Source organism: Tribolium madens, unplaced genomic scaffold, assembly GCF_015345945.1.
Source record: "Tribolium madens isolate multiple individuals breed KSU strain unplaced genomic scaffold, Tmad_KSU_1.1 Scaffold_97;HRSCAF=244;Tcas5.2_LG3a, whole genome shotgun sequence".
NCBI classification, from domain to species: domain Eukaryota; kingdom Metazoa; phylum Arthropoda; class Insecta; order Coleoptera; family Tenebrionidae; genus Tribolium; species Tribolium madens.
The window spans coordinates 6,002,983-6,016,786 of record NW_025401069.1 but is presented as its reverse complement, the minus strand read 5'-3'; the positions used below and the strand labels follow the sequence as shown (position 1 = coordinate 6,016,786).

Below are 13,804 nucleotides of genomic sequence, written 5' to 3'. Positions count from 1 at the left end.
TCCTAGTAATAGATAGTTTTTATTAGGTATTTCTAATAATAATATTGTTTATTTAATTATACCATTTCAAACGGCATTTATTTGTTATCTTAGTAAATAAATAACTAATTAATCAATCAATAATTTTTCATTTTAATTTTAAGTTGCAGTATAAAACTCTGAATGTTTTTATATAATTATAATAATTTGTTATTTACTCAATTGAAAGTAAAATCGGTAACTGAGTTTCACTGCAAACTAAATATACTGTTGAATAAGAAATGACGTTTACAATGGAAAAGATTTATTGTTGTGGTTTATGGGTAGGTACAATCTCCAAGGGTCCGCGCGGTTTATTAGGAGGACAATCTTTTTTATGCTGATTGTACATCCATACATATTAAGTATATTACGATAAAATTTAGTGATCTCGTGTTTCAGAAAATTTTATATTTTATTGATTATTTAAGGAACAAATCACTACAATAGTAAAATGAGTGGAACATTTATAAATCAAAGATTTTGATTATAATTACAAATTTATTCATTAGTACAGTAAAAGAGATATCAACCTACAATTTTTAGACTTATTTCTACTTATTCCTTAAAGTACATAATTGAACTAAATAAAATTTTACTCTGGAGAAAGTATGATGAAGGTGAGGTATAATATGTATTATTTGTTGACAAGAGTCTGTAAAACAAGAATTTGCTTTTATTTTGGCAAAATCCCAAAATGATTTTAGGAGATAAACTGCACCATAAATAATATTTTTCTCCTGTGAAAAATAGTCTTCGAGTGGTCTGCGTATACCAAAATAATAGAGGAATTACAATTTCATAGCAGAATTGTGTGTGGAAATTACTCAAGATTCAAGTGAAAAATATGGAATTGAGTGATTTAATGTGATAAGGTCGAATTTGTTATTTGCATTTGTACTGCAATGTTAAATCAAGTTTCAGACTTGACTGATTAAAAGTGTTCAAATATATTTCCATTTTCCAACTGTTTCAGCTTATTATTTTAGAATTTTGAAGTAGCATTTACCGGCTTCATAACAGAACAAAAACAGCTTTTTTTAGAAATAAAATATTTACCTAGTAGCCTAGTAGACAAAATGCATGTATATTTATAGCATCTGCAAAAACAACAAATTGAATAAGCTGAAACCAAATGTTTCCGCCGGTTCTTTACAGATGGCAATTGAAGGGCTCCACCGTTGACAGCTAGGGGCTTTTCAAGTGTCATCATACGTGAACTTAAAATTTGTTTAAACCCACATGTCAGATATCACCGACAGACACGACAAAATTTTGAAAGATTTCCCCAAAATACACAATACCCCATTCTAAAAATATTTATTTGCATATTGCGACGACGTTGCGAAACGATCGACAAAAGTGATAGAAACTCACAAAGTGGAAAAGATATTGGTGAATAATAAAGACGAAACTCCCCTTTATATTTCGTTTGATATGAAAATAGTCGATTTGCATTCTTATGGGGAATTCGAGCGACCCTCGAAGCGCGTAATTTGCTCAGGATCTGTTAATTTTAATACATATTTCATCGATTGGCAACCATGGTCTATGATAAGTTGGAATGTAACTTTTGTTGACACGACCAAGCGGGGGTGACTGATGATAAAGTACTTTGATGAAAGGTAATATAATGACTTTCCACATGTTGCAGAGAGTCTCTGTTACTGACGCCATCCAGGCGTTTTTGAAAGCCTACACTTTGTTGTCTTGAGAAAGACAGTTTACATAAATATATCTTAAAATTACTAAATTGTCTAATTGTAAATATTTGATTAGCACAAAATGGAAATAAATAACCGAACATTAAAGAAGTTAAATTTAACATAAGTTAGTTAATCCTAAATTTATTGTTCATGCATAAACATTCAACATTCAAGCCGCGATTTAATTTTATCAAACATATCAACAGTGGTGTCAAAAATCACGAATTACGTCTTGTAAAGTGAAATCATTAGGTCAAATTCCTCAATTTATTTAAAAGCGTTCTAAAACAATCTCGTAAATCAAGCAACAACCTCTGGAATCAAGTCTAACATTAGTCCTAAAAGCAATAAAATAAAGACATTAGGGTTGTTTTATCGTTTAATTATTTGATTTCGGGCGTGAGTTTACGACGTGTTTTACGACTCATTGAAACTGGGGTTGCAGGGGGTTTAACCCAGTGGTTAAATAAGACTATTGCACAAGTTTCCCAACAGTAATGACGCCACATGCCCCTCATATAGATGTTTACTCAATTATATTCCCATATATTTTTCTCGGAGGACAAAATTGCTCTCACCCTAGCAGAACGATTTTATTTTGTCACTGCGGACTAGTCATAAAGGTGTAATTTGGGTTTGTTCATTCCTTTTGAATAAAATTCTGCACAAAAGCCAACTGCTAACACGACTTTTTTGACAGATATGTTATTAAAATCGTTTAGAAAAATACAAGTCAATACATGTTGATTTATCAAAAAAAAGCGCTAAAATCAACAAATCCTCGGGTAACAATTTAATTTAGTTTTCAGATTTGTTTTCATATACAAATGATCACATTAACAACTTAGTTTTAATTTTCTGGGAATTGAGTTTTACGAAACTTGGAACGAGAAACATTAAGTTTCATTCTTGTAAAACGTACAATTAAGTTTTTAAATTGATCGAACTTTTTTGATATTTACATAAGCGAAAAGTAAATGGAAAGAGATTTAAATTTAATTTCGTTTGGTAATTTGATTTTGACGGATATTTAATTGTTTGCTCTGTAAATTTTCTCAAGTATTTCGTCTTAGTTGAAATTGAATTTTTGAAGGAAGTAAATATACTTTTTAATGAAGTTGCACGGTCTTGTACTTGAAAATTAATCAAACGAGAAAAATATAATTAAAGTATGTGCGTGTTCGTACATACTCGTACTTCCAATGGCGAATTAACCCTAAATTAAAAGTTATAGCTTTGAGGCTCAATTTGAAGGGGCGGTAATCTTGAATAGTGTTTTTATAACGCAATATCTCAGTAAATAACTAAAAAACTTTTCGTAGGCCGTTTTTCCATTATATTTCCTAAGTTTATGCGTATAATTTATGCTCACCCTGCATAACTGTAACATTATTTTAAGATTTTTTTTTACTACAAAATATACATATATCTAATGAGTAAAAAGACTAAAAAAACACGTCTAAATGTCAAGTTTAATCCCGCTTTTGCATTTTTTATTTTTTATTTTTCACTAAATAAAGTAGAATAATTAGCATCAGGAAACTTTTCTCTTGCGTTTGAATAACTAAAAAAGATTAATTATAATTTTTTTGTACAATTCTTATTCCTGCTAGATTTTCTATTGTGTTAATGAGTGTTTATTACAGCTATGTAATTACTAATTACCTACGTACACTTGTATGCATATTTTATTGCAACTTATAATGTCTTGGTACTTAATTACTACTAATTAATTATTAATTCTATTAAAATTGTAAAAAGTTTCACATACCTAAAATTAAAATGTTCGTCTAGACGCTATGCAAAATTGCAACAAACATTTCTGTTAATTTACCACTAGAATTTTTACGTATAATAATAGCTCAAAATAAATAATAATTCAAACATAAGCTTGTTAATTCACCAGTTTCATCACAAATTAAAGAAAAAAATGTCACCAAGTAAGAATATATTTTTTTAAATGTGTTTCTTTTATTTGTTCTTTTTTGACAAAATAAATGCTTTAGTTTTAAAAATAATTACTATTTTAATTACCTATATATAATATCAAGTGACTGTCAATGACTGAGATTTGTGTCATCACGTTGGCAACAAATTTGAAATCTTAATTTTGCAACATTGAGCATCAAATTCAAGTATCACATCAATTTTATAGTCAATTGTCATTCGTTTTTGAGTGGCGGTCGTTAAGCTAGCCGTCACTTAAATGTCTCAGACTAGAAGAATTACCAATAATTCAGTGTTACCAATAGACTTTTTTTTGTTACAATCATTTACAGACACTTACTATATTCAGTACTCAACAACAATAAAAAAAACTCGCGTAAATTAGTACAGTACGTCAAATACGAGTACTTTCTAAAGATTTCGAGCCAATGTAAATAAAATACGTACTAACGTATTATTTTTTAACAATTTCCCTTAACATGTCTGTAGAATGGAGAATAAGTTGTAGCAACAGATCCCTATTGGATATACGGTTTTCCAATATTGGTAGTCGATAAATTGGAGTTTCATTACTGTGGTAAATTGAAAAACTACCTAACAATTTCCTTAAATTTCTCCGCTGGATGTCCATTCCACAGTATACAAATCTGTCGCCATTTATTGCCGAAGTGTGCGTAAAAGAAAAACGGAAGAATACGTAGCCGGACTAAATGAATTCTCTTTGAGAAGGGTGCGTTCAAGCCGCAAAGGAAAAACGAGCGGTATTCCTTATAAAGTGAGACACACATAGAGCATTTCTCTCGCAAAGAGAGATGTGTATAGAGCGTCGCAAACCGACGCCAGTTAAAATGCGTCGCGCACGGTAGCAACTAGAGGGGTCTTATCGCTGATAAAAACACATCGAGCCCTTCGGGTAAACGTTCAGTCTGGCTTCAACTCGAGACTACTTATCAATGTTTCTTATCATGTAGTAGACAACTTGCTCATCGATAAACTGTATACGGTAGCCATACAAATATGTACACTTGATCGGTGAGGACATTTCGAGAATTCCGTACCGGTAGTTTGGTGTTTTTCAACGATTTAACTCGGCGGAAAAGTGCGTGAGGACGCTTGCTTTTTCAGTGGATTTCGACTGTTCCTGTGACTTTGCTTTAATAACATAAGAATTGAAGTATTTAGTGTATTTTTCGTATCTACAGGATTATCCATTCTGTTTATCTTATCAATGCTACTGGGCTACGGTTTCGTACAGGTATGATAAGTTTACGAATAATTTATTATTAAACTCCTGAACGGTAAATATTTCAAAAACTGAACATTACTAACTGTAATAAAATAAATATAAGTATTGTTACTGTTGTAATGATAAAAAAATAAATGGCAAATGTTACGTTTTTAGATTATTAAACCATTTAAATTTATGTAGCAATTTAAAAACTCTGTATTTTTCATTTTACCTTGCACTTGGGGATTAGTTGCAGTATATGTTTGTAACGTATAAAACTGCAATAATAAACTTTATTTCTTTAATTTTGAAAATTAACGGACCACAGTTAAATTCAAGCTTGTTTCTTGATTAAAAATTATTTCCTAAAATCATATTTTATAGAAGTACAGTTGGAGACAAAATACTTTGTCGTCACTTTTCTGATACTTTAATGTAATTCAAGATTTAACGTTAAAATGAATGACAAATTCAAATTAATGACAGCTATTATATTTTGCTATCAAAAATATGTAACTATGACTGACAGTAGCTAAAAATAAGGTTAACAGTCCTAAAGCATGGTTTACAATTTAATGTCACTCAAGTGACATTGACGACCAAAGTATTTTGTTTCCAACTGTACGAAATGAATACTTTCCAACAACAGCGATTTATTTAATTTTTATTTATATAAGGCTTTAACAAATCAAGTAAGTAAGTAAGTAAATCGAAGAATTTACAAAGCATTGTAAATTTGTAATGTGAAATTAGAAAAAATATTTTAAGAAATTACCAATTTATCATTGTTTTTGAACACTGACTAGGTTCATTCTGAAAATCCACCTTGAATAGATAACTATTCAATTGATATATTTGTTTAAAGGGATAATTAGAAGTCTGAAATAAAATTCATATTTTTTATTTATACAGGGAGCGCCAGAACTCGCGCCCCAGAGAAAAATGCCATGTAAGGTATGGTACTAGAAACATGGAAAAAATATTGAAAAAATTCTATCTATAAAAATTTTGCAGTTATGAGAGGTTAAATGTATGTTATTTGTGGCTTTTATTGGTACCTTTAATAAATAATTATTAAAAAAACATATACTTACAAGATCATCAGTATTATTAAATAGACATAAAAAAAACAAATGTCAAAAAAATAAATGTCAAAATTTGTGAAATGCTGTCTATGAGAAATAATCAATCAATCATGTTATTGTAAAAATTGTCCGTTCTTCATTCAGCCGTTTGGAGAACTTTTTGATAAAACACTAAAATATTGATACACAAACAGTTTATCTTATCAGTTTCATAAGTACACAAAAATAAATTCTTTAGTGGTCGACATATCAAAATATAATTTACAACACTTTATTGCCAGCATAATTTGGTTGCTGTGATTTTATTATGGTTTTTATCAGTTAAAGATTTTTTCGAAGTGTGTTGTAAGAAGCTCTTTAAACAAGGTAATGAAAATATATTTAATTTATATTTATATCAAATAGACAAATATGTGTATTCTATCTAAAAAAACATTCTTTAAATAAATTATTTTGCTCTAATTTTTTTAATTTCATGAATCTACATGAGCTCGGAAAAAATTAAAATTTGCACAGATTTCATTGTTTATTTTTCTTTGTTTTATTTAAATTATAAATCAAATCAGATTTTTTCAAATAAGCAAACCAATTTTGAAATTGGGTCAAAGATAACGAGAAGAGAAATTATAATCTTTGATGTCTCTAACACGACTTAATTCTCGTTTCCAGTAAAATCTTATTCGATACGTAGCCTAGGTACTAAAGCTCCGTTCAAATCCTACAAAGCTCATTATTGCGGAATTGCAAAGCTTACAATTGGAATTGGTGTCTGAGAGAAGGTAAATTCCTGCTAGTTTGAAATCTTTTACGAAAAATTTTTCTCCTGTATCCAGAATTCAGCAAAACTAAGTATTTACTCATAAGTTAACCTCTGTTCAGACGTTGCCGTCGTCGAGTGGCGTCGTTTTTCAGGCATAAGTTGATGTAATAACAGGGTCTCGTCTCAGAATTGCGTAGTCATGCCGACCGTTAGAAGGCAGATTTTCAAGTGCCAATGTAAGTGAAATGAAAAGGCATAGAGCACAGAAGTGCCTTGTAGTCTCAAGTTCAAAGGATTTTTTCATATACTTTCAAAGATTTGCTTACCAAGAAAGCAATAATACGAAAATGCTCCAACGACACGGTTTACACCATATGCTTTAGTATAAGTAAAAAAGGAGGATTTCTTTTTCTTCTAGCACCACCAAAGCTCCTAAATCATGCTATTATTAAAATCTGTTTTAAATTTGTCGCATCTGGGGCTAAAATTTCCTGCCACATAAATAAAAACGTATCATTTAGAAATGCATAGTTGACAGCGATCCATCATTCCATGAAGAGAACGTTATCCCTCTTCTTGTAAAAAAATATCAGCATGATAAATTAGCACTTTTTTCAGTCTTTTATTGAAAGAAATTTTTTCATTAAAGCATCGGTTAGGTCAATAAATCTAATTAAGTCGTGTGGTAAATTAAAGACTTTCCCTGTGACTGTTTTTTAAAATTGCGTGCAAAAATACGATTCCTCTATAAAGCTTTAAACTCATAGCTAACACTCTTTAGTGAAGGGGACATAAAAGCTCTTCTCCCGTGTCCTAAATGCGTGAACGAGCTTTGTTAGGCTGTCAGAACCCATCACTCCTCTGAGGATCAAAGCCTGCTTTGCATCTCAATGTTGCCTCCGGTACAAACAATAAATCAAATTTATTTCGGGGGACTTTAAATTACACCGTTTTTAACCAATTTCTAGTTTTTAATTGCAATTATATTCGTATTGTACTCATTCATAACTTCCTTTTTATTCAGCACGCGATTCTCGCTAGAATAAACAATTTTTTGCAACGATTGTTGTAGAAAGAACAATATCACGCGACAAAGTGTCAAAATTAAGTCATAAAAATTCCAATGTTCTTAATATATTATACTAAATTCAAATTTTCGTATGGAGTTTGACACATAATGAGGCATGTTATGCGTGTTAAATTAATCTATAACTTGTCTTGAAATCTGATTATTAAAGGTTCGGCAGAGGGTTATTCTAGTTATTCTATTATACTGAGGGTTGCTGGCACCAGTGAGAGTGACTCTACTTATGACGTAATGAGACTGGTCACGCAACTGCGTCATTCTTGCCATGCTAAATGAGCAAACTACCCACAATATACATGAATGAACATGTGCCTCATGTTTTAAAAGACTTTAATAATTATTATTTATGCAGTTTATAAAAATACCAAACTAATGCAATTTTGTTTTCCCTCCAATGAAGACATGCTGACCCACCCTTCAATAAGTAATTATACCTAGCCCCCACTTATCTGGTCTTATGTTTCATCGTAGTTATGAAAGATCTCCATTCAGATTAACTACTCTAAAATAATGTTTCCCCTTTATTAGTTAATAAGTGAGATATTACTAGTATTAACCTGAAGAATTCTAGATGAAACAGCATGTTAAACCAATAAAATACAGTGCGATCAAAAAGTCTTTCTATCAAGTAGGCGTCCTAGTTGAGGACGTATGTTGCATGGCAGTTCGTATGTTATTTAGATGTCAAAAAATTATTTTATAAAAATTAAAACGTTGATCTAATTAAATTGAATTATTCTATGACACGTCTCAAAACAAACTAAAATGAGATCTTGTTGGTGTTTGTTCATAAAAATCGTTCATCACGGTTTCCTGTCATAATTTACATAAAAACGTTAAAATACAGCATAATTCAAAAGGACTGCAGAATCATGCACTTGGATGCTTTCTAGAAAGATCAAGTCACTCAAGTTACTCTCAAAATTGCAAACAAAAATGTACCAACTTTTCTTAGGTAGATATAACTCTTCAAAAATGCAACTTTAATATTAATTTTTTATTGATAATAGAAAGTAATTTTGTGTTTTATTAGTACAGAGTGATTATAAATGATTTTCATCAAGCCAGCTGTGAATTTTCCATGTAAAATAAAAAATGCCGCTTTACGAAAATAGGGGTACCTACTTGTTTTAACTAAAAATTAAAAAATCGCCGTTTTGCTAATCGAAAATAGACTTCAATTATATACTTGTTTTCTTCCAAAGTATACATTATTATCAATTATTATTGGAAATTAGTTGAAACAATAAAAGTTTAATTAACAACAATTTATTATTAATTAATAAGTGACACTAATGACAGAACTAAAATTACATACGAAAAAATTCCAAAGCTGGCTAGATGAAAATTATTTATAACCACTCTGTATAAGAGACGTCAAAACATGCATCTAGGCTATTAAAAAATAAACTAAAATCCCTGTAAAATATTATAGAGCTTTTTTAATAAGGTAAAGTTGACAACAGCACATCAAAAATTTGTTGGTTTTAAATTATTGAGTGCAGGTGCAAGATGGTTCAAAATGTACTGCAGCGTTGCCAATTTGTTGTGTTTTTAAATATTTTCAAAACCACGCGGCCTAGAAATATTATAACAGCAAATCTGAGCTCTTGTTCGACTCTTTTGAATCACCGTATATATTACATAGTATATGTATACATGTAAACAAAATGCTTTGATAAAATCTCTAAAAAGTTGTATAGCAATTGAATAAAAAAACAAACGTTCTTTGAAATTGGCAAATGTCCGACAGTAAGTGGCTGATTATTTTAAATAAACACTCCATTCGGCGTCATAAAAACGTAAGTTTCTGTTATACATAAGTTAAAACCCAAACGTAAAACTTGTAAATTTGTAACAACACGCGATACTCAATATCTTCAAGTTTGAAGCAGTTGAGACTGTTGAGAAAGAGGAAATTTGTTTACATTTTACGCCCAATGTCTGTTTTCATAAACACATAAATCTGTCAACGAGCTATACATGCCTGTACTTTGTCTCTCTTCGGAAAACAAATCACACGTTGGCTCCTCTGTAGAAATTCTAATGGGAGTCGTGTACTCTAATCATGTGAATCATCCGGAAACACTAAATAAATTGTCCGTGTATATTTTTATTCTTTACACGGCCATACTCGTATAAATTTGTACGATCAAGAAAGCCACATTAAAAATTTAAGCGGCAACTTTAAAATACTACATTATCAAATGGCCTCAAATGTAAAAACAATCAAATTGGGTATGACATGTTTTTAAAATTCTAATAGCGTTTTGTTGTTCTTCAATCCGATGGTAATGGTGGCTTCGGCATCACGTTCACAAAAGAAAACGAACTATCAATCAATCACTCGAAAATAACGAATAGTTAATTTAAGAATGCTTATTTCACCATATTTATTCGATTTTCCCCACCATCGAAGGACACATTGAGTATTGATTATGTCATTATTCGTCTCCACCTGAAAACTGTTCCATTCAAATACGACTGTTTCAGTTAATTTATAGCTAGGCTAACACATTTTGGTTATTCAAAACAAATGTTTAGAGTGAGTTATGGTAGAATTGATGAGCAATTACCACTCATGATTGCTCATGCACATCATCGGAGTTGTAACAACTAACAAGCATTTCCAGAAACACGAAATTTTTTGAGGAAACAAGTATGGAAATTGTCTAGCAGAGTCATTGACGTTGCTGGATTTAAAAGTATGCAACAAATTATAAAGTTCCAAAATGGTATATCAAATCGATTCTTTCTTCCTCTGACATTGAAATATTTTAACATGTTGAAAGCGCAATTACCACAGATGACGCAGTATATTAATTTTTACCCCAAACACGTTTTTTTGTAATTAGGGCGAATTAAACCTCGCTTAGCATCTATCTCCATTTGCCAACTCTTCCAGTTGACTGTTTTATGCCATTATCTTTCCAAAAGACTTCATTGTATATGAATGAACAAACATAATGCTTTAAAGTTATTTTCCAGAGTAGCATTTTCGCGATTCTTTTTTATTTCAGTCTTCTCTAACGTACTGTGAATATCATCTTGCAGTTGAATAAAAAATGAAACTCTATTGTTAATCGATACGCCAACGAACTACAACACAAACAAAGCATTAGGCTAATGATAATACGCTTAAATCACTTATTTATTCTAATAAAAAATAAAAAAGTTAGCTCTACTTCCTCATTGCATTCTCATTTTTTTTTAACTATGGGTGGTAATTAAAAGTACCGATGATTATAATAAAAACCTAACTGATAATAATACGGTATCAAAATAACAGTTAAAGTTTACTCAGTAATCTACTTTGTTAGACATGTTAATATTAGGTTATTACGCAGGTATAATATTAATTTAATTTATAGTGTTTTGATCTCTTGTGCACTAACCAGTGACGGCATTAAATATTCTTCACATCTTTTTTACAGACAGACCGTCGGAGACGAGGATTAAAACTATTTTTGGAAGAATTGCAGATATTCCTCTGAATCTTAAAATAAAGGTAAGTTTACAACTGCGCTATTTTAGTCACCTCGACGTAAATTAATATCATAGTCCGGTTGAACATTGAAATTTTATTTATTTTGTACGAAAAACGTGTCCAATGATTGATAAACGTGTCAAACAAGGAAACGAGGAAAACGTTTTTTGCTAACCGACAGTCACAGCCACAGCACAGTCCTGGTTTATGTGCTGCATACCAAATGCTGGGGATTGTTAAGCTTTCTCTGATTTTCAATTTGATGCGGAGATTTTCTGTTTTTAAATTTATTTCAGCAACTTCAAACGAATCGAACTTTTTAAAAATACGACTGTTCTTTTGATAAAGTTGTTTCAATTAGAGTTTTTATAATCACTGACATTTGGTGAAAGGAACGAGTATAAGAATTTGATTTCTTGCGTTAAATATAGATTATAACGCATGGGTTTTTCCACCCTCCCTTGTTTATAGATAATAAAATTTCCAAAGATACCCTTTTATTGTGCATCGAAAAGACCTTAATCAGCGTCGCATTGAGTTAAAGTGGCGCCACGACGCCGTTTCATCGTCTTTCATAGTCTACGATCGTCATAAATGTAACACGACGGTGCTTAATTGCGCACAGGACGGCTGTCTATCAATTTCTTCCTGTATTTCGACGTAACGACGCTTGTCCTTGTGATATCTAATCACTGTTAACAACAGTTATATCCTGCTTCACATGAAAATTATATCTGAAAGCTCTCTGAATGCTAATAATTAAAGTAATTTTATTTGTCGCATCATCAGCACTGTTTTACAAATTCAAATGATGCGAAAGAACGTAATATTGCGTGTCTGGAGGAATCTCAATCTTATAGAGTAATTAGAAGAAGTAACAAAACAGCGTCCGCTTAATTGTGTACTAACATAAAATTAAATTGCGTACCGAACGCGGTAATTAATTTTCTGTACTTAGTTAGACGTTGTTTTAATTAGTTGTTTGCATCAACTAAATTTAGTTACGATCTGAATTCTGTTACATTTTTTGTTCTTTGGTGTAGGTAATTAATATCGTGCTGGAATTAACTCATTTATCTCACCAAATTATTTAACTTAATTTGTAAAATTTCATTTATTTAGTACATTACTTTTACGTTTTATTTTTAAAACAATTAGTAAAAACAGAAAGGATCAAACGCTACAGCTAATGAAATTTTAGTGTTGATTTTTTAAAGAGTCGTTTGACAAGAAGCAATCCTAGTCAAAGCTAATTGTGCAGTAAAAGCAATTCATCTTCTTGACATGGAGTGCTTATTAGCATTGGCAAATTAATTTAAATAGAGTCATTCTACCGCTCTCTACTATTACACTGTTAAAAATTGAAGAAGTTGACTCCTTATTAGAAAATTTAAAAAGGAAAACTGATTCAATTGTTTAATAAAATTGGCTTTTTAAATGTTGAAAACCTAAAAATACTTATTTTATTTTACCTATAAGATAAGAATCCAAATTATTTAATAAAAATATTAAGTCTGTTAGTTATACTTCAAAAAAGGAAATGTTTCTTAAAAAGGGGTTTACTTTACTTTTTACTACCGTTAAGCATGAAGTGATGTATTATAAGAAAAAGAGAAATTTTTGTTCCAATACTACATTTCCTTATCGGTACCGAGATCGGTACTAGGTATCTATTTTAAAAGATTTTTTTGTACAGAGAAGCATTAGCGGCAAAATACAAAATAAAACGTCAAAGATATCCAATTTCTAAAGAAAAACTGTGTAATAAATAACCTACAATGATTTCATATGAGTAAAAACTAACTACCTACCTAGTAAATAGTCTGTATTTTATAGTATAATTTTTGTACATGCACTTACAAAAATACAAAAGAAAAAACAAGTACCTGTACAAACAAACAAGTTATTTTACATTCAAATACTTATAAATAATTTAAGTTATAAAGAATACGTAGTGAATTAATAATGCAATAAAACATCATAAATAATTGTTTTTTTTATTCATAAAACAATAAAAAGTTAAGTTAGGTGGAGGTGGAATATTTGAGTGAGGCAATTTTAATAGATGGGTAAATTGTAAAAACAATAGAGTAATATATGTATTTTTATAAAAATTATGACATTTAAATTTAAAGAAAATTTCACTTGGCTGACGTTTTATAATAATTGTACTCTCTACTCCAGTGCATTATCAAATTTATTTTATAAGTGAACAGAATTATGTTTACTTAAAAAGTGTCTTGTATATTTATTTATTTATTAGTTTTATATTTGAGGGCAAATCATAATAAAAGTACGAGTGATAAAAGGGTTAAAATAACTCTTGCTTTTGTTAATACATATTTATAAATGTGTATTAAAACATTTCTACCTCGAGCAAAACAAATGTTGTTAATATTTCATTTGAATAAAAGAGTGTATCAGATAAAATCACTGCAAAATTTATAAATCTTTAGATACTCAATATAATTTTTTACGTTTTTGTT

The 13,804-nt window shown here is 30.2% G+C and overlaps 1 protein-coding gene across 3 annotated transcripts in view; it reads left to right on the top strand.

Annotated features, from left to right (window-relative positions):
* The window catches only part of LOC123014687 (frizzled-2), a 48,474-nt gene that overhangs the window by 5,492 nt on the left and 29,178 nt on the right, over nt 1-13,804 (top strand). Inside the window, exons 1-2 of one of the 3 annotated variants that reach the window (XM_044413917.1) lie at nt 4,592-4,926; nt 11,266-11,339. The gene's annotated coding sequence lies outside the window, so the exon portion shown is untranslated. Of the gene's footprint in view, nt 1-4,591; nt 4,927-11,265; nt 11,340-13,804 lie in introns of those variants that run through there. The other 2 variants (XM_044413918.1, XM_044413919.1) reach the window with 2 other exon arrangements.